At 35.7% G+C, this 22,710-nt stretch overlaps 1 protein-coding gene across 11 annotated transcripts in view; it reads right to left on the reverse strand.

Moving 5' to 3' along the window:
* Positions 1-22,710, reverse strand: part of FOXP2 (forkhead box P2) — a 412,383-nt gene that overhangs the window by 235,534 nt on the left and 154,139 nt on the right. The window lies entirely within an intron of this gene.

Genomic DNA, 22,710 nt, shown 5'->3' on the forward strand with positions numbered 1-22,710 from the left:
TTTACAGTGCTATCGCTTCCACTAATAATGCTTCCACGTCTGACAACCACAGATTCCTTACCAACTTAGAATCAGAAGCCAAAGTAAAGACTCTTTTTTTTTTTTTTTTTTTTTTTTTTTTTTTTGCATTACTGTGATGTGGCACTTAAAAAGCAGCTGAAAACCTGACTACAATTCCAAGCTGGAAAGTTTACTAACAAAACCTGAGCTACTGTCAGCAGAAGGCTGATGAAATCATGGTTTTTTCTGCTACCACATCACTTAATCTCAGGAAACCCACTCCTAACCATGCTTTTTGGGAAATGTTTATATGCTGGATCAGATAAGATACCACAATAAAGCTAGATATACTCATTAACACGCTGTTAATGCTTTATACTTCATATTTGATCTTATCTAAGCAGGAGACAAAAGTCCATTAAAAATGTAGTAGGCCCAGTCTCCATGCCATACTCCAGTTAGATCTCCAAAGTGGAAGTTATCAGGAAAGAAAGATATGTAAGAAGAGACTTATAAGATATCAATAACATCAAACTCTTAAGCCTTAAGAAAATAATAACCAATTCTTAAAAATGTAATTGGGAAGGAGTAAGCATTTAGCAAATCTCAATTTGGGAAAAAGCAGGTCATTTTATTAAAATCCAGAGAGAGAATTTATACCCCAGAAGTATTAAACCCATTGGAGAGCAATTAAAGCTAAAGGAATTCACTGAAACATTAATGTGGATTTTTAACAAATCCTAGAATACTCTACAAGATCAAGAGAATGAAGAAAACTTAATGCAGTGCTAGTGTTTATGAAGATCAAACCTCAGAAACTACAGTCACGCTGACATCAAGTCTGTATAAATTCTGGAAAGGTCGAACAGTAAATAATTAAGAAATGATAGCACAATTCATTCATTTGTAAGTCTTGTCAACTAAACTTGATACCATTTTTTATGCTATAACAAGTTTGGCTAATAACATTAACTTGTATTGTCATAGCACACTTAGATTGCTATAAGATTTAATCTTGCATGACATTTTCAAGTACCATACAAAATCAATATTCTACATTACATGGATTAAAACTGTTTAAATACACAGATCTTGAAAACTGTAAGTGGAAAATTGTCAGACAATGTCGGTTCTCTGAAGAACTTTTATTGTCCCAAATTTATTACTTTCATTGTAAATCAGAGATTAATTTTTTTCAGATGACCCCAGCCTGGAAACAATGGGAAATATCAATCAAACAGACGGGCTCATCTTCCTCACTATAACTCATACGAGCATATACAGCTAAAACGTACCTCTCAAACAAAAATGCTAAAACTATAATCCAATTCACTAATAGAACAAAGAGTTAAGAGATAACTTGCTTACCAACCGCATGCATTTATAATGCAAGAAAAGCAGACAGCAGTTTCATTTAGTGGAAAAAAAAAAAAGAGCATTCTGGAATCCAACAGTAGAAAGCTATCACTTGACTGAATCTGTTCATGTAAAAGTCACATTTCTTTATTTCTAAACAATGAAAATAAATAACCTATTAGCACCCGCTGCTGACATATATGGTAGATTACCTACTTTTTAAAATCTTTATAAGCAGCTTTGATATCTTTCTAAAAGAGATGTCACATTTCAAGTGGAAGTGACAGTCTCAAGGGATACACGGAGTCTTTAAGGAGGTTCTGAGACTCGCACTGAGCTATGACCTGATGTAAGTTAGTAGCAGTAGTTACTAGACTTGTCACACAGTATGCCACAAAAGGCAAGATGGAAAAGAAAAACAGACTGATCTAAGCTCCCAGAACTGACTTGCCACAAGCTGAAAAACTAGGTATCAGTTCATAGACAACCAGTTCCCAAGATGATGCTAACCGTATTTGAAGCAAGCAAATCTTGGCCACTGGTATTTTTTACAACATGACACATCTCAGGACATCAATAGTTTCCATCATCTGAGCATTTTGTTAAAAGATGAGAATTAGAAAACCTGTACTACTACTTGGGCCATCTCAACATACCCAGAACAGAGCACTGTATCTGGCTCTCACAAAGAGAAGATGGAGCACATGCTCCATGCCCTGCCCGCCTCCACTGACAGCTTGGTCCCACTGAGATGAACGCTACAAACTTGCAATCACACAGAAACAACCCAGGTTAACTTGCCCATTTCCCACGTACTCCAGTTCCATGGTGACCAAGAACAGGCAAATAAATACAGATGGAAAAACGCATAGGTTTACAACTTGACACACAGTTTCTTTGCCACACGTAAAAATAAGATGGACTTTTAAAAGGTCCAAATAAATTCCCCCAGACAGTAATTTGATCTTGACGTGAATGAGCCAGAAGTTCTCAAGGGCAAAGAGAAAATAAAAAATTAAAGAAAAAGAAATGTTTTTAGTCACTTAAAAATCCCACCTATTTTTTCTCACAAGAGGCAGCGCTCAGAGTAAATCTACAATTGGAAAGTTCAACAGTAGTGAAATCTAGACAGTATTACCAGTTTCCGTACACTTAAGAATGCAGCTTTTTTACTTCAGCAAAGTAGTTCAGAGCGGCAGCCATAAGAGGATTGGACTACCCCATTTATTCCAGTCCAACTGTGCCTGAACGTCGCTGGCTGCCTCGTTGCATTACTGAGGGCTCAGAAAGGCAACGCAGGTTATGAAGGATTTTTTATACATACACTTCTTACTGTAACCTTAGAAGCAACCATATTTTACAAAGGTAGAAAGGAAAACTTAATTAGTTTTCCTGTGTTCAGAAGGAGGAGGGGAGAAATGCTAAGAGAACCTAAAGAAAACACAAGAATGAGTCTCGGCAACAGAAGAATTTCATCGTTGTTCCTTAGCAGAATGTGCTGGGGATGCATAGAAATATAAACAGATAGATCTATCTGAGGACAAAAAAAAAGAATGGATGTTATTTAGCTGATTAATGCTCTTATAGACATACAACATACAGAAAGACACGATATTTTTTATGATGAAAATGGCCATATACTGACTATGGGACAACAAGAGCAGCTGATAATAGCTACTAGGCATAAATTCAACTTGGCTGTTCTATTTATCCAGAACTGTTTTTATCAGCATAAACTATAAGAACACTGTAGTTTAGGGATTTCTACTTCCAAGTCACTGCCTGAAATATGGGAAGGATGAAACTGGTAAAGCCACCACACATGCCAAAATTTGTTAAGAAATCTAAAAGCACCTTCTTTTTTTTTTTTCCTGCTAGAGATTAACTGATTTAGTAGGCTGGCAGAAATGCTTTTTGATTCTTTAATATTTATTCCAAATACTACAACCCAATCACACACATACAAGGCACGCACAAGGCAGTCTTGGTTTAGAATCCACCGAACATTGCTATACAACTGAGGAAGTTCAGCGATTCAATTTCAATCCCACTTCCCACTCACTACCCGGTAGCTACCTCCTCAGGGAAAAAAAAAAAGGAAAAAAAAAAGGAAAAAAGAAAAAAAGAACAGTCAAATGTTCGATTGGTGGTAGATGCTGATTAGGATAGGCAGATTTTAAAACGAATACGCATAAACACATTCCTCACTCATATTCTCACTGACTAAGCCTTCCCTTTTTCTTATCTGCCAAGTAAAACCTGTACTTCAAATTCCTTTTTAAAATCCTTTTTAAAATCCACTTCTTTAGGAAGTCTTTTCATCTTTTACCCATTTTACCTCCTGTTTGTATTACACTGCACAAAATTACAGTGCTACATTTTCTTCCTCTTCTTTCAGTAAGGATTCAATAGAGAAGAACTCAAAAGCTGAAGGAAATCTTATTCTGCCAGGTTGGGGAAGGAAATCACATTGCAGGTACAGGACTGCGGTTCTGGGGGCTTCCATGGCCTGGAGGAGTGTTTAACTTTTGGCAGATGCTGAGGTCGCAAGCTGAAGGCACAAACCCCAAAAGCAGTGCACGAAAGCTTATATCAGAAATTCTTTATTCATTGGTGGTTTTCCTTTTTCTCCTTTTCTTTTTTGGCAGGGGTGGGGAGTGCAGAGGGTGAGCTTTTCAAAGCACTTAGCCTATGCAGCTCTGTAGAGGGGCTGAAACTCTCTAAAATACACATTTGTGATTTTGGGAAACTGATCTATCTTGGAGCTGGCAAAGAGACTCCACTGCTCGAAGATAAATACTACAGAGTACACATGGAGCTCCTGCCTCGCTGGCACGTTCTTCACTCAAACTTCTCTTCTTTCACCAAAAGTTGCCTCTTTAAAACTTCAGTGGACGGTTGAGAAGCTAAGCTTAGCTTTTGATTTGTACAACAGAACTGATATTATAAACCTGAGGGCTTCCTAAGATAGCCGGAGATTCACCCTCTACAGAAACGAGAGCGCTTGTTCACATGACTGTAGGCAGACGCAGAATGACAGAACGGTGTGAGAAAACTCGTTAAACATTTACAGATTAATATTTGAGATTTTTTTAATGGTTAAATTTATACCAAGAAAGATGAATAATGTCAAATTAACCACATGAAATCCGTACCTGAAATTATTTTAGAATGTATTCAAATATTTGTGAAGGTTGACTTTAGCCTTTTTTCCTCCCCAAACTGTGTAAATTCCTGACTGATCACATTATGCTCACTGAGACATTCTCAGCTACAACCTTCTATACCAGAATAGGGAAAAATGGGGAAAAAATCCCTACAGATCTCTACAGTTCTTGAAGTCTCTTTTAATTTTACTGACAACAGGTTCTAACTAAAAAGTGCTGCAGTTTTACAGAAGCCATTCAGAACTAGTCTAGAGCTCTCAAAAGGGAGCAGCATGTTTATTTATAACCACCAAACTGTGTGTACATGTATTGTGCTAACAGAGAGAAAACCCACAGCGATTAACAGAACAGTGACAAGAAGAACACATTTTACTGAACTCAAATTTGAGATTTAAGTAAGAAGAAGCATTTTAGAGTTTTTAAATTTCACTGGAATTTAAATGGCCTATTTTTAAGTACCGACTCACTATGTGATATTTACATAAATTAACAACAGCTGCTTTAAATAAATTTTGATCTTTGGAAAAAAATAAGTCAAACCAGCAGTCATTACAAATCACCAAATATGAAATTAGAACCAGATTTCATGGAAGTTTTAACCTTTCAGAATTTTTCAGAGTTTTTAAATCCTTTGGAAAGGGAAAAATACTTTCCCAGTTTCTTTTCATTCCAGTTTGGATACTTGGTAACTCAACCGGTTCATGCTTAATACAGAATAAGTAGAAAGTGTTTCATTTGTAGAATTCTAACGTTAAAAAGCACGATTAACAATAAAGCTGTGATGTAAGCACTGTAATATGAAGGGTGCTCCAAAAGTAACATTTCCTGTTTTAGTAAGCTGGCTGACAGTGTCAGAGGCAGATGTTGGTGGTATGGCAGCAGTGGTTGAACCTGCCCACCGGTATTCTGTCACATGTTGTTGTCACTGACATTCGTTGACAGTTGCTGACTGTCTGTACTGCAGCTGGAGGTAAGATGACTAAATTCTGAGCATCTGAGACTGCAAATCTTCTCTTCTTGGATAACCCATTGCGCCAATGTTCTTAAAGTCTGTATGCATCCCCATCCCGTTAATGAAATTGGTCAAAACTCAGTGCGCTGGCATAGGTTGGTGTTTCATTTCTATCTAACCAAGTATTCCTTTACTCAGATTTGTGAAGAAGCAAACCCATCAGAGACGGCACCAACAGACACATCTGTACCGTTAACAGTTCATGAAATGGCAAAAGGATTACTGGTCAATTTGCATAATATAATAAATTAATACTGTTACACAGTCATTAAAAACTAATTTTGACTCCTGCCTCAGCAGTCCTTGAGGTGGAGACAAGAAATCAGGTACTCCTTTCCTCAAACGAACGTTCTGACAACTAGGGTAGAGTCTTCCTTGTTCTCATCAGTCAACTTGATTTTTTATTAGTTTCTCTACTTTAACAACAAAAAATCAATGTAATATTAGATTGTAAACGATAAGGCCCATAACTGTTTCTAAACTTTGTAGAGTTACAGACAATGGGAGATTTTGTCTTCCAGTTTCAAGAATACTTACAGTTACATTTTCAGTTTGGACATTACCAAATTACATAGCTTTCTGTAGGACACGTATGGCAGGTAAGGAACCACTGACAACTGGAAATGTTAGCTACTCCTTAATAGAAAGGCAAACCTCACACTTGGTAGTTTTTGTGTATACTGTCTGGATGTTTATTGAGATGTCAGTAAATCTGACTTCTCAGTTGTCTTTTCAAAATGGGATTACCCTGACATATTCCAATTCTTGCTAACAGAAAATAAGTGGATGTTTTTTCTTTGATAAATGGTGATCCAGTTCAGTTTAACTTTGATGTAAAGTTATTTTCAGCCATCTTAGTTTGTATTTTTATTGCAGTCATTTTCTCAAATGTTATGTTGCTTTTTTTTTCCTATCATACTGTGTTAATTCTATCATACTATATTTATACAGGTCGCTCTGAAAGTAATGCCTGCTTTTCATTTCCATGGAAACTACAACAGATATGTTGTGGGCCAACATAATTAAATAGGATGCACTGCTTTCAGAGCAGCCCTCATATATCCTTGGCTGTTACATAAATTTTTTTACTGAACTCTCGTGTGTTCTTTATTCTATTCTTCAGTCAGACTGAAATAATTCATTAGTACAATTTGTGAAGAGAGAAAATTTGTTTAAAAATGTGGATTTTCTCTGACCATAATGGGAGAATCATTCGGAGTTGGGCTCACTGATCCTTGTGTGTCCTTCCGAACTCAGGACATTTTAGGATTTTATATATATATATATATATATATATATATATGAATAATATAAACCATATAGAATCAGAGTATTTGAGTACTTAAAGTACAAGTATACAGTGCACACATTGAAAAACAAACCTATTTACCACGGAATCCAACGTCCTGACGTTGATAAAGGGCTTCACATTTGTCAGTAATTTCATTTTTCCTTAAAAAGAGAAACAGTAGCAAGAAAAACACTCTTTCCAGAGCTCTGATTTGTGTAGTTTCTAGTTATTCTAAAAAGCAAACATTCATAAAGGCTTTAATTTACTTCAAATTCTCACACTGGAAGTAAAGGTACCACTTGCTTTTGCTCTGTAAACAAACTGTAAAAACATCTTAAAGAAAAGAGTAAAATAATATTTTCAAATGCAAAAAATCACTCATTAAAATTCACATTCAGCATGCTGTATCCATGTGTTGGAAACGTTCATCCCAAAATGCAGAATAAATGATTATTTTCTGTGTAAAAGGGTAGGCTATGGAAATCTAAAGATCACACAGGAGCTTTAATCAAAATGTAATTTAAAATTAAGCAATTATTTTCTGATTTAAAAGAATTATAAGCATGGCAAATAAGATTAACCTACTATTCTAGACACAAATTAGCTCAATTAATAAACCCCACCTATATGCCACTATGCATCTAAATACATTTTCCATTTCATTTTTTAATTGGATATGAAACATAGTTCTAATACAAGAGTAAGGATGGAAAGTTAAATTATTTGAGCACCTATATGTTCATTTTAAACCAACGATGCAAGTGTAATATGTTTTCTGTCATTTTTAGAATAAACTATGCATCAATTTTCTTAAAAATTCTAAACTAAATGAGAATGTACCAACAAAATACTTAGACATTTATAATCATTACAAAGTGAAAAGTAATTAATAAAATGATAATAAAAATAATAATAATCTCCTTAAAGAAATTTTGGTTTTTTGCTTTAGGGGCTAAGAGTTATCATTCCAGACTATCATGTCTGGAATAGCCATCTAGTTTAAAGAGCTATAAATTCTTAAACAACCTGACTCACTAAAGCCAATTTACACATTTCCCTGTAGATGTCTGCTTCTTCCCACTGACTGTAACAGCAGTCCAGCTGATGTTCTCGGCTCTAGATATCTACACTGTGGGCATTCGAGGATAAGGGAAGCAAATCCCATGCTAAGTCTTATACAGCCCAATTCCGAACCTTATTTCTGACAAATTGTCCTCCTTCTGCAAGGCTTCTCTGTTTGTCTTACTCTTCAGGATTCCTTTGTTATTTACTTAATATTTATTCATCTATTCCTCGTTCATTTATTCATCTATCATTTATATCTTAAAAGTTTAAGCAGAATTTTGTTATCTCTATCTGTCCAAGGATAAATATTAAAGGATAAATCCAAATAGTTATATATTAATTTAGTAGAGTTCAAAAGCTGTTAAAATGTGAACAGGCAAGAAGAAGCTTTCTATTCAGTTGTGCTATTTGGCAAAGAGATGTAATTCCTAGGCAGACAAAAGTCTTTTAAAGTTATCTTCATATCTAAGTTGAAGTTAGTTAATAGTTCCTGCTCACCCTTAACTATTAGATGTAACAATTAATTTATCTTTTTTCAGGATTTTGAAAGAAAATAAATTAGACATCTGAGGGTCACAGAAAACATTTTTTAATTGAGTTCAAACTCAGTATTTGTTTTAATTCTATCAACAAAATACCTGAACTCAGTTCAGCTGGAACATTTTAAAATTTTAGTTCATCCATGACCACGACTGCTAAGAATTTTGTGGGAAGATCCAACTCCACAGCAATACAAATACATAAATGTATCCTAGCATCATTTTATATAAACACATGTACCAAGTTCACCTATTCTCATCACGCTGTCAGACAAGTTAGCAAAAGAAAGTTCACACAAACCTGAAGGTCTATACAAAGTTGATTAAATTCTAAAAAACAGAAGTCTGCATGTGCACAGATATTCTTTGCTTGTAATAAAGTACTATGGAGTACTTTATCTAAAAAAATAATTCTCCACATTGCAGCTCCCGAATAATAAATAAAGTCGAAGCAAAGTCAAAATAAAGACACCTACATTTAGGAATCTACAAAGAACTGGCATTATTCAAGAGGGGTAAGTAAAGCTGGAAGCACCAGTTACAGTCAGGGTAGAACTACTCAGTTCATATTAGAGGAGGCATCAGAGCATCCAGCTCAGCCAAAAGAAAATGTCTACTGACTTACCAGTTAAATCACTGATCTGAGTGATACTGTCAAACAGCACTGAACTACAACCTTTATTAAAGGCAAAAATAAGTTTGAGTTCCATAGAACAGAAGAGCAGATTATAGCATGGACAAATAGTTGGATAAAAGATAGAAAATAAAGTGTAGGGATAAGTAAAGTCTCAGTAAGATGAATAAAATTAAGTTGGATTAAGCTATTGGAGTTTTTAAGATTGGGTCCAGCATCATAATCTGCAGGACTTAACAAGTCTGAATATCCAGACAGGAAAACACTGAATCACTTTTGATACAGATAAGCATAAGGTGATAAGTAGACACAAAATGCTATCTCAACTTCATCTATATGATGACAGTCACAGATATGACTACTGACCACTAAGATTCAGAACTTGGGTTATAAATGAGAGTTAAACAATACCAACGTATTAAAACTGATCCACAGACTGACATAAATTTATGCTTCTCTTCTTCAGGGGTTTAATCATCAGTCTGATGTGCTTGACGTGATAGGATGTCAGTGAAAGCAGCATTCTGGGCAAAGTTTGTGTAACACTGAGCACTCCATAAAAATTACACCACAGATGACTGTGTCTTCGTTCTCCTTTTGTAGAACAAGGATAAAATCAGTGCATCACATGACTGTGACAGTGACTCTAGAAATGTGTGGGAAGGACAAACTACAGAGAACTTGTGGTGCAGAAAAGCTCATCAGAATGCTCTGAAGGATATACCATAATTAAGGGAAATGCACACAATTCTGATACTGTAATAAAATACTAGTTAGCGTATTAAATGTGCAGTATGCATTCTGAATTAAGTAAGGAGTCCTGTAGAATACTGTATGATTTGATCAATTGTGTCAATGATTGAATCACAGTTACACATCCTCTGATGGATTTTACTTCAGTTTGGCTCAATGGCTTGTATGAAGAGGATGGAGGGCTTTCTACGTGCTCTGGAGAGCTCCTTTCAGTTCCTGTTTATTTAAAGGCTCTGTAGTGCAAACCCAGATACAACAGTGGGGATGATCAGAGGATGCTCATCCAAAATGCACTCCTGATACAACCCACAATTTAAACAATTATAACAAAATTATCTAAAACTGTATCAAATGAGATATTGCAACTGGAAAGAAATAAGTTAGGAAATGGTATGGATGTTTCTTTTAATTTTGTTTTATCCTCCCAGCACAAAGATCACAGAATCAAAGAATCATTCCAGCTGCAAGGAACCTTTCAAGACCATCTAGTCCAGTGCCCCTGCAAAGAACAGAGGGATGGGATGCTTATAAAAATAAAGAACATCTGATCACAAATCAAAGCAACCTATACTAAAAGCCATACTAGAATATTGGCACGTGTGAGAAAGAAAGATTTGTGAATGCCTCATAAAGATAAGGTCATCTAGAATTTAATGTGGTATGAACTTCACAAAATAAATTATTTGAAGGGAAGCACTGACTTAAAGTAGTATAGTTTTAGTTTGATTAGCACATACGATATGGTAACTTGAATTTAGTGAACCTGCAACGTTAAATTCACTTGGTTTTAAATCAGAAAAGTGGCTAACAAAGTGCAAACAAATTACTGACATGTATTTGCATACTAACTACTTACTGTCCTTCGACCATTCAAAAACAAAACTCAAAATTGGGGTTTGTATTAGCATGATGCACTCTACCAGTATTATTATTTATAGTTAACTATAGTTAACACTGCTAGTAGGGATCCTCATTTACTTATTTTGTATTTCATGTTTTTTATTAACCAAGAAATTGAAAGATATGATAGAGCGTTTTTAACAAGCAGGTTCCAGTTTTTAACCAAAGATACAATCAAACAGTATTGCTTTTAGAAGAGCTCTATACAGATCTAATATTACAGTGTTCTTTGTGCTTTAAAAAATGGACTTTTCCCATTATTTAGTAAGTAAAAATTTTAAGTATAGCACATGAAAATACTCAGGAATAAATGGTAAAAAGAAGGCAAAGAATAAAAAATAATATTCTTAATTCTCATAATTACTCAACTTTCAATTAAAATGAATATGCAGAAATCTTCAAAAGTTCTTACTTATATTTGTATGAATTCAAAATGTCTGCATAATCCTATGAGCACTATGTCCCCTTTTACTGAAGTGTTTTTGTTTTCCACATTACTCCTAAAGGCTACATAAAACTGATACTGTGTGCTGTATCAATTCTCTTAGCACACAATAGAACAAAACTTAAGAATGCTTTTCTGAATCTGTAGAGATCCAATCCATGGCAAAAATTACTTTGGAGTACTAGTATTAATTTAAATAAATAATACAGTTATCCTTAGCTGCAAGGTTTCCATAATATCATCAGATAAGGATTTCATTGAGGTAAGAATAATAGTTCATTTTAAGTGCCGTCTGTAATTAAACTCTTGTTACAAGCATTTTGTTTGTCCTTCTATATATCCTTATATATATTATATCCTTTTATATATCTCACACACTGATTGCTTTTTTTGAGTCCCAATTGATAGACTTCATCCTCTCGAGCTTCTGTATGTAAAAAGGAAGGATAAGTTTGACTGCATAATGTTGTCACAACTACACTGCTTCTTTTGGGATTGATAGTCCAGCCTCCCTCTCCCTCCTAAGCTGACGTACCGCTGATGAAATGAAGGAAATGTTCCTATTCTGAAGTGCAGAGTAAGAGAAACTAAGACAAGCAGATTACGTCTGGATTTAACAGTAAAAAGATTAAGAGAATAAAACCGAGGCTCCACTGAATTTGACTGGAGAAGACTCCCACCGGTTTCAGTAGCCAGACCATTTCACCTGCTGGTGTGCATAATCTCATAGAGATCTTACTTTTCATACCATAAATATGGGTATGATACTTAGGGCTTTATTTCAAATTGCACCTTTTGTGATATTTTCCCTAAAGCTCCAGCTGTTGAAATAAAAAAAATTTACAAGAATCCCCATTCTTTTTCTTTTGAATATGGAGTTCTCATGGGTGCAGATTAAAAATTTAAAAGCTAAATCCCTAAAAGGTTCAGAGTCCAAAAAGGAGATAAAAAGAATAGAGAGCACGTAATTAAAAAAAAAACCCTCCTGATAGATAAAAGCCAAATATCAAAATTTGAGGTGGCCAACTTGTGATTTAATGAAACTATTTAAATATCACAACATTTTTCAACTGAAACCGCAAGAGCTAAAAGCTTTCCTCTCTGTTTTCCTTCTTTCTCAGTTGGCAGTACGTATTGCTACAATGCTCATACACTTACTCCTACATCTGATCCTCATTATGAGTGGAATCAACCCTCAGTCATGGTTCTCATAACCGCGCTCTGAATAGCTGCTCCATCGCGAGCCATTAAGCGGCATTCGACAGTGGTTCAGAGAGATCTGTTGTTGAGACTTATTGTCAACAAAACAGCACTTTCTTAGTCATGGCAGAACTACGTATAGAGCTGGAAGGATGAGTCACGGTAAATGAAGTATACGACAAATTTAGCCCTACTTCATGTTTATGCTTTTTTTCACAGAAAGCAATTACATTTTACAAAACTGTTCATCATTTGAGACTATCTGCTCAAATAAAATTTGAATTTGGACTTTGTCATGTAGTGGTTTGCCATTATTCGTACTATTTGGGACTTCTTACCCAGTACGATAACGATATACATTGTGAAATTTATTTTGTCCCTTGAATGAATGACCCAAGCAGGAGAATTTGAAGTTGGGGTTTGTATTGGGGGTCTCATCGACAGGTTTCAGTTTCTACTGTTTGCTATTGTTGCTTTCGAAGAACAGCTCAGAATACTTCTCAAAACTGCTTGCACTCTTGTGAATAAAACCTTACCATGTGTTTACGAGTCAAGCGTAGTCCTTCTATAGAGCAAACACTACAATGATTCTTAACTTTTTCCCTTCTTATGTCTCAAGCATGCCAATTGCATAAAACAGATACACGCTCCACAAATTAACATGGAACTGAATTTTGATTTACAGAAGCTGCAAACTGCTGTGCTAACTTTATGTGCTAACGTAACATGAAATCTGGTGACTACTAGATGATCAGTTCCCACACAGAGCACTGGTGTTTATCCTTGTTAGGGCTTTACACAAAAGCTAAGGAGTTATTTTTGAAAGCAGTTCTGCTGATTAAAACCTCCTTCAAAGTAATAAAGAGCACACACAAAAATTATCTTAGAATTTAAGACTGTTGAGATACTTTCCATTTCTTTTTATTTCTTTCCCTCAGTCATTTAAAAGACTATTCTTAAACTATTTGCAAACGTTCCTGACAAACCATACTATTCCACAGACCCACGAATAGTTGCCTTTACTTCAATTCTACAGCAGAACAAACCACAGAACAGTGACAAATAGCACAACTGTTCATGTTTTGGCTTGGTAAAATAGAATCTACATTAAAGCTTCCCAAATTATGACTGGAACATAATTATAGAAAGATTTTTCTGCTTGATTCAGGTTAATCTCTGTAGTGCCCACCCAAACTTCTTCTCTCCAGACAATGAAAGGAGGAATATGCATATGGAATAGCAACCGTATTTCTGTATTGATAACATCTCACCTGGATGAAGTAGTTACCAAGTCATTGCTTTCATAAGAAAATTCAGCTTTAATCACCATGAAGACACACTTATTTGCTCATTTTACAACTTTCACATTTGCCATCTTTCTTTAAAAGAAATACACCACATAATCTGTAGCAAGATTTGTAATACATAATACCATATTCTTTCAAAAAACTGTTTTACTGCCTTATAGTAATATTTATTCAGCTAGATTGCAAATTCTATATTTTATCTTCATTTGAACTATGGCTAAACAATTTTTCTTTTCTCCCTTTTTTTTTTTTTAAGGTCTACAGTAGTTCCGTTTCCATATGGTATAATATACAGATATAAACCCTAGTATATGCAATTGAACTTTTCACACCCTCAAAAGCCACAAAATCAGATGGTCTGTGGTTTTTGCAGCTGGTGCACTGCACTCATATTGGGTAGTGTCATATGAAAAATATTTCACTCCCCAAGCCCTAAACAGAGTCACTCATTAATGAAATGCAGGCAGTACAATGAGATCATATAAGGTATAGATTTCAACAGCCATACTAAAAACAGTAAAGGAACACTGAACAAGAACACAAATCAAGTTCCTTTGCCAGAACAGGATTTTTTTTTTAAAAGGAATCTCTCCTTACATTTAACATTTGCTTTGAAAACAACTGCTAACCACTACCCAGAAAAAGCCTTTAGTACAAGTGTTAGCAGACTAAACAATCACAATTTGGCAGAGGAAAAACAGTAAATAACTTCAGACATAGTTACATTACAGGATGTCTCACCCCAATACACCATCATCGAATCACAAAATGATTTACTTAATACCACATATGGAATCTGCTTACTTAAGAAAATAAGCTGTCACCAGCAAAACTTTGTTTAAAAATAATTTCAGAGCTGAGGTTTATCGAATTTCACTTTAGTTTGTTTTTACAGAAATCTAAAAAGAAAAAGTCAAGCAATCTAGTTTCAAAAACATTATACGAAGCCCACTCTAACAGACGATGCATACTTAAGCAGAATTGTTAAACTATTTTACTAGCACAATTCCTTAAGAGAACGACCACGGCTGTGCACTCTGCATGTCACGATGTTCTATTCCAACAACATGTGTCACTATATGTTATTCAATTTCTATCCTTCGAAAGTGATATTCATCTGTTTTCCTCAGCCTAAAAGCTTTAACTAAGAAAAGCCTCAGTGGAAGAAATAAACACCAGACAATGCAGGCGAGGTACTTTACGGACTTGACTCTCCTCTCATTCATTCTGATGCAACCCTGTGGACTTCAGTGGGTGGAATACGATCATTGTAACTGAGCTAAGTCTCAGGCTTTGGGCAACTATGTTAGAAATCCAAGGACTGCAGCAGGTTTGTTTTATCTGGGAAGAATATTTTGGGGGAAAGGATATCCAAGCAAAATAGGTTACACTTTCGATCTTGCTCTCAAAAACAGAGGAGGACAAGTGGCCAGCTCTATGCACATCTCTATTACGTACAAATTTAACTTCAAAAATAACAGTGTTTTGAAAATCTCATGCAGCTGGTATAACCCATAAATAAAAATATAATATAAAAGATTAAAAAACATAAACATGACCATAAATACAAACAAACAAACAAACAAAAAAACCACTGTATCGTAACTGAATAGGAGACTAGGAGACAAGACACTGTTTTTTTTGAGGTTTTTTCTCCTGCTAATTCTTCTATTTACTCATTGAAATGCTTTTAAGTAACTTTGTATTTTACACATTGGAAGTTATGATTATTCTCTCTTCACAGTAATTACTTCTGTAGCAATTCATTTGATTTTAATTGTCCTATGTCAGTCAGCACGGAGGAATCAGTAAAGGTTGTATCTCATGGCCAAATAAGCATTCAGTGCATGAGATAAATTCCTGCATTCATCTGCATCTGTTGTCCATAAAATGTTTATACGTCTCGTTCATGCCACCTGGCAATAAACTCTGGCTTACACTTGAAACACTACACGGAGTTGAAATAACGCACAGTACCACAGCTCAATACAGAGAATTAAATATGAGCTAAGAATAGAGCTGCTTTTATATTAATCCTGTATCAGCACCAAAGCAAAAGCCTACCAGGATTTATAAATACCACATACACCAGGAAACAAAACTGCACATTTTCCAGCCGTGTATTTTGCCACAAGTTTCCATACTACAGAACATCTTTTTAAAAGAAAATACGACGAAACAAAAAAATCTGTATTATAAAATAATAGTAATAAAAAACAGAAGCTGAACTTTACTGTGAACTTCAATTCAAAGACAGAATATTAATAGCGTGTGTAAACTTCTCCACTACTTCTTATGACACATAACTCATAATGAAATGCAATTATATAGTGTGATCACTATCATTTTAGATATTGTTTATTTTTAAAGTTAAGCAGCAAATATGCCAATTTCATTACACGCCTTCAATAACAGTCTTCACAAATCAAATTATTTAGATGTAGAAAATCTCTTCCTAATTAAAAAAATCCTTTGAAAGTAACACCCTAAACAATTTTCTCTAAAAGCAGACTGCGTCCTTTTTTATATCACATATCAATACAGCATCATGCTTCTCAACCGTATGAATTTATAGAGAACTTCGCTTATAGCACTAAGAACTCATCACCATGTGTTCAAATGAAATATTCAGTCCTCTAATCTGTAGAGATCTTTTACTTACACCTGGTTTTAAGCAAACCGTCCCACTTGACTTCAACAAAAAATATTTTCTGTGTGTTAGCTTGCCGAGCACCACTTCTGGACTTCAAAGTAAGAATGATACAAAATTAACATCAAAAATATGTTATGGATTAGAATGGATTAGAAACAGGCAAATCAGTAAGTCTCAGAATGTAACCGCAAACAGGGAGTTATATTAAGAGTATTTGTATGAGACCTGCCGTGATAGGTTACCAGTCCTGAGCTGTCATATTTTTTTTTTATCAATGACCTCCAAGAAAATGCAAATTCATTACTGATGACGTTTGCAGACAACACAACAAATTATAATGAGGAGAGCCAGTCACTCAAGTGACATGATCCAAATCTCTGACAATGTGCTAAATAAAGCAAATGAATACTTTTCCTACCATGGAATGCATAAATTTGCACTTGTAACGACTAAGAAAGAAGTCCAAATTCAGAGGACGAAGCATGGTATCTTAGAAATAATGACAGACTTAAAGTTACAATGCATAGTGAAGTCCCATGGCACGCTGGTCAAATGGGCAAAGACGCCTGAACGTATGAAGAATGAAAAAAGGAAGGTTATGCTTTTTTAATTCCCAACACAATATAACCGTTGCAGATTTCTGTGTCCAGTTCAAACATCTATAGTACATTGGGAAAGTTTAAAAGATAATACAGATAACCTTAACATTAAAATATGTCTTATGCACTGAACTCCAGGAGTCATCTTCTAGTCAGGTTCTTTTGAGAAGGTTAAAGGGAAGGTTAAAAGTATGAGATAAACAGAAAGTTCTTCACTCATCACATGAAGATGCAATGACTGCAGTATGACTCTAGAGGAACTCTGACAAGAAAAAACTCTTCCTTGTTAAGCACTGGAATTAATTACAAAATATATGTGGATAGAGCAGCATTTTTAAACTTTAGTACTCACCCCTATCTCTAATTGTGACTGATTTTAACCGATTTGCTACTCAGATGAAGAAAATCTACAAGCAATGGCTTCAGCATGAATTAAAAAACTGCCTTTCCATAGAGGAAGCTATTGCCCATTACACTGTCCTGCAATCCCAATCCACAGCCAGCTCCAGAGTACAGTCACCATTATCCTCTGACACAAAGACAAAGCTATCATAAGGTGGTTGTGGGATTCCACGATGACCCAGCTACGATTCATATTGAAGTAAAGCCATTCTAGACATTCAGTCACAAAGAGTTTGATACCAGGTCAGGCAATACTAAGTTGTACCTCTCCATCTCATGCAGAGTAAGAGAAGGCGTAGCCTGTAACACTACCCACTAAAAGTATCATATTTACATTGCAAAGGATGTAATTTGAAAATTTAAGCATACATAATAAAATAGGAAATAGGCACAGTAAAATTTTGTAGCGGTGATCTCTGAGTAAGAAAATAGAATGATTTCAAAATGAAAATGAGTATCTACTGAGTGCCAGAAGACCAGGTAGGAAAACTAAAAATTTTCTGGGAATAATAATATTTCATTGAAACTAAAGGCAATGTACGCACCTACCCAAGTATCTGCTCAGTAACAAAATAATACCTCTCACCACAGTCCCCTGATCTTTGCAAAAAAATCAAGCTTGTATTTCAATAACAAGAAATCAAAACGATCCTTCCATACACTACCTCTCATAATCAAAAACAGAATGCTAACCACATAACTGAACTTAAAATAGTGTAAAATTATCAAGGATATTACAGAAACTAAATTATGAATCAGCAAAAATGTCTAATTTACTGAAATAGTGATTTTGTAGCATGTTAACCTGCTGCAATGTTATGCATACTACAACTCACACTGATCAGAATATGACTGGATAAGAACACACAGATTAACGATACCTAATAGAAAGAAAAGGACAGAAAAGAAGTTCACTGACATATCACAACATTCACTTAGTAGAAGTCTTATCTAACACCTTTAATGATCTGGAAATTAATGTGAATACCAGCACCAAAATTGGAAGTTTGTAGTTAATTGGAAAATGCTAAGGACAACCAATGAAAACACAGAAATTATTGCTTTAAAGAAAGACCTTAAGGAAGATTAAAAACACAAGTTCAGCAGTTCTCACCCAGTGCAAGTTGGGTCGATTAGGTCTTTTATAGTTGAATCTTCAGCAGTGAATGTCAGGCAGCAGAGTGACGGGCCTGGAGCTAGATATAGCACTTTCTTGCAGGCAGAAGTGTGCTGAGAAACAATCCTGAACTTTCAGAAAAAGGTATGAAACTATCGATCCCAATGAAATTGGGTAGCCTTTGGGTTTATTCTTCACTGTGCTTGCTGAGACTTATTTTATAATAACCGTAATTAAAATAAGACAAAGCATGCATAAAAATATTTAGCCATATTTTGCATAAAGGAGGAGTTAAGAGCATCAATTAACTCAAAATTGTGATCTCCTGAAATTAATGATGATGTTTCTACAAATCTTAATTTCCGTCACCTTACTCCATTTACTTCGGCCTGCGGTTTGTAGGTCTTCACATTGTGTCCTATGATTTAAACACGGCTTCCTGAGCTACTACATGTCCACTTTAGTTTTCTTCTGTTATATACAATGAAACATAAACTTCAGAAACATAGTTGACCTAAACAACAAGTGAATATTTCAACTGTTTGCAACAACCAATAACCAGCATATACATCTGCTTAAATTCTCTGCTGAATGACAACAATACAAGACGCATTGATCTAGTTGAGTTTATCTTGGACACAACAGAACCATGCAAAATGCTTGCAAGTATGTGGAAAAGAAATAAATAAATAATAAAAGTACCCATGAGCTAATTTCATTTTTCCACTTTCCTTTAGCTCAGCTTTTAACACTTTTTCACATATAAAACTGAATCTACTGAGGAGATTTTATTTCAACTGAAGTTCAACATCAAAATTCACAGCAAGGCAAAGATTGGTTGCACACACTGTTTGCACCTATGAAAAAATCTAACCCAAGCATAAAGAGGATGGTTCAGAATCAAAATTCTGAACCTATGGGGTAGGTTCCCTGTTTCAGTTTCCTTTTCTGAGTACCTGATGCCATGGGTTCTTCAACAGTCATGAAGTACCCAACCTGCTTCATTTTCCTTTACGCCACCTGTAGATGGCAGCAGCAGCTGAGGCTCCTAGCAACAAGCCATTTGCAGCCTGGCTAGCAAGACTACAATGGATCTTTAATTATTCTATTTAGAGCTGGTTACAGATGTAATATTGGGATCGAGTCATTAAATGCTCAATCCAATGAGAAAGTGTCTGAATTTAAAAAAAAATTATAACAAAAATGTATTTCAACCAAGCCCCTCTGTAAGAGGAGATTATTCGATGATTCTATGATATGAGGACGTGGTCTACAACAGACCAATTCTCGTTTGTTAAGTAAAACAAAGCCCTGACCAACACACACATTATCTGTGCTGGGCAAACTAAATAATGTGGCAAATAGATCTAAAAGCCAGACTGTTTCCATAGTTTCAAAGAATAAATGAATATGTATGACCCTCATTTCACTGATGGGAGATCATATCAAGTTACAAATGTATATGAAAATAATTAATAGAAGTAAGAGTCGCATTAGTTAGAATAACAAGGCCAGGTCTCAGTAAATACTACAGTATTTGTAGTTTCCCCAGGTGCTTTTGCATGCAGCCACAGCTCCTGAAGTGAGACAGCAAGAGCCAGAGCAGTGATGCCATGCAGGGGCTCTTGCAGGGGGAGACCACGGGTGAAGCCCAAACAAGGCAGTGCAGCCTACAGGTCTCTCTTCCAACTCGGAATTACAGAGGAGAAACCCCTTAAGGGTTCTTTAGCGTGAAAAAGAAGGAAATACACAGGGGGAACCCAGACAAGGGCTAAACAATCAGAACAAGCTGCAGAAGCAGCAATATCAGCTCCCTTAAATTTCAGCGAACAAAGAAAAAAAAAAAAAAAGAAAGAAAAAAAGGGACTGCTCTCAATATGCAGTATGGTGGAGGCCTCCCTACCTGGGGAAGGGTTGTGCAGAGATCAGCACAGAAGACATTGTGTCATTTTCCTCCTGAGGTGGTGAACAGACCCCAGCCCTGTTTGATTTGTTAAAAACGGGAGAGCCGAAGAGACGTAGGCTGGTCCATCCCTGCAAGACAAGCAGTGTTTGCCCATCCAAACACAGGCACATGTCCCTCTCACAGATTGGTGAAGCCCAAAGCCTGCTCACAGAAATGGCCTCCAGCACTGCAAATGCAGCCCCACCATTCTCCATTCACCAGTACGTCCTACCTTTTCTTTCTTCATCTGCAACCCATGCAATGAACCTCCTCACGACATGGCCTATCTAGCACCTATACTACCTTTACCTAAACCTAAGTATAGGAGCTGACACTCATGGTGCCCTCTAGGATTATTTACAAGAAGCACACTTCTTGTTAAGTAATTTGAATTTGTGGCTGTGAATGTGAAAACATACAGAAGAGGGAAAAGCACACCCATGTACGGGAGTGTTTAAAATAAAATAATATTTCTAAAAAGTGCATAGACAGCATTTCAAAAGGATTATGTGCAAACTGGAGGATACTCAGCCCAATGGAAAACCACTGGAGATCAAACACCCAACTCCATCCAGATACCCCCTGTTACACTGCCACACACTTACACAACTTCTGCCTATACTGGAGAACTCTGATGCTTTTATTAACAATAGACATTAAAGGACTTGACCTGAAAACTGTGTAAAATTTGTAATAACTGGTATGAACTGTGGCAGAAAAATCACACCACACTGCCTCTAGGAAACAAGTAGAAACAAACTATGGAGACAGATGAGGGAAAATGGCTGCAATCAATGTTTAAAAGATGTACGTGTTTAAAAGATAAAAGGAACATTCTGCCCCACTTTTCAGCCTTAACACTGAAGCCACAGCAAAATAAAAAAATGAAACACACAGAAAAAAACCTCAAGTGTGTAAAAGAACAGCAGTATCATTAATATTGCCTATACAAACAGGAATAACATTATCAGAAATTCAACAATTACCTAAGTTGTGACCAAAAAGAAACAGGCTGTGCCCATTTCTCCCCAAAATCTTTTTCTCTGAAGTCACAGAACTGACCGAACAATTTAGATTCCTGAAGTCCTGCTAAAAATTTGTTTTTACAACGACTTGTTAAACAGACTTGGTTTAAAGTCATGGCCCAAACATGTATGCTTTGAAAAGGTTCAGAATATATTTTAGAACTTGACACACTTGTCCACACTGTTTCATGGACATTATATATAGCATTCCTTCAGGCACTATAGCCACCATGAGAAAGGAGTAAATCTCCTTAGGAATTAATTGTATGTTTTCTTACTTGTTTCTTCCCAAAGGTGAAAAACACATAAAACAGTTTTTCACTTCTTCTTTTCCTCTTTATGATGTAGAAGAAGGCCAGAATTTCTTTCCCAAAAACACATGGAGCACACACAGAGGTTACCTGGTTTCTTAGCTTAGACTCAGGAGGATAATCACATCTCTCTTTCTCTGTATTTTTTGTAAAGAGTTAAAGGTCAAAAGAACTGGAATAGGAGCTTTCCAGTTGGAAGGTTTAAATACTGTGAGGGTTTTTTTTCCATAAAACTCAGCTTTGTTTTCCAAATGAAAGCAAGTTAAATCAAGTTATGTTAAATTAAATCAATGGTAAAGTTTTAGCAAATAGTTTCTCCCCTATCACTTTTGGCATTTTCCAAGTACGTATGATACCATCATCTACTTATTTTCCAGTCTTACAGAAAACATGGCAACTTCCCCCCTAATCACATTAAAAAAAAGAGAGAGAGAGAGAGAGACAGAGAGAAAGCAGATAAGAATTGTATTCCTAAAGAATCAGGAACATCAAATGTAAGGCAATGATAAGCACTCATTAAGTATTTATAACATCAGCGCATTAGCCATTAATAGCACAAGTCTGCATATAAGTCATACTGTACTTTCTGAAAGTATGAAACTGTAGTGCAATAAATTATAAAGAATAAAAGTTTTAGGAAACTTAATTAATACAAAAAATACAAGAAGTGATGTGGTGAGAGACGACTGTCTTGGAACAATGCACTGTATTGAAAACAGTTGATCAGAGGGGAAAAAAAAAATACAGACTGATCAGAAACCAGGTGTATCTACTAGCTGGTCACAGAACTATCCCTGAGTGAGAGGCAAAGGAATTCCACTTCACAATGCATTAATTGCATCCCCTTGTATAATCACGATCTAAGACTACTTCACTGGTATCCTGTGTTGGATCAAAAGCCAATCAGCTCCCTTAGGTTAGTCCTAAGGCTTTCCAAACTATAGCAGGCATAATTGTCTGTGGGCTTTTCTACTGGTCAGCTATCACTG

The sequence above is a fragment of the Gallus gallus genome, chromosome 1 (assembly GCF_016699485.2).
Source record: "Gallus gallus isolate bGalGal1 chromosome 1, bGalGal1.mat.broiler.GRCg7b, whole genome shotgun sequence".
Lineage (NCBI taxonomy): Eukaryota > Metazoa > Chordata > Aves > Galliformes > Phasianidae > Gallus > Gallus gallus.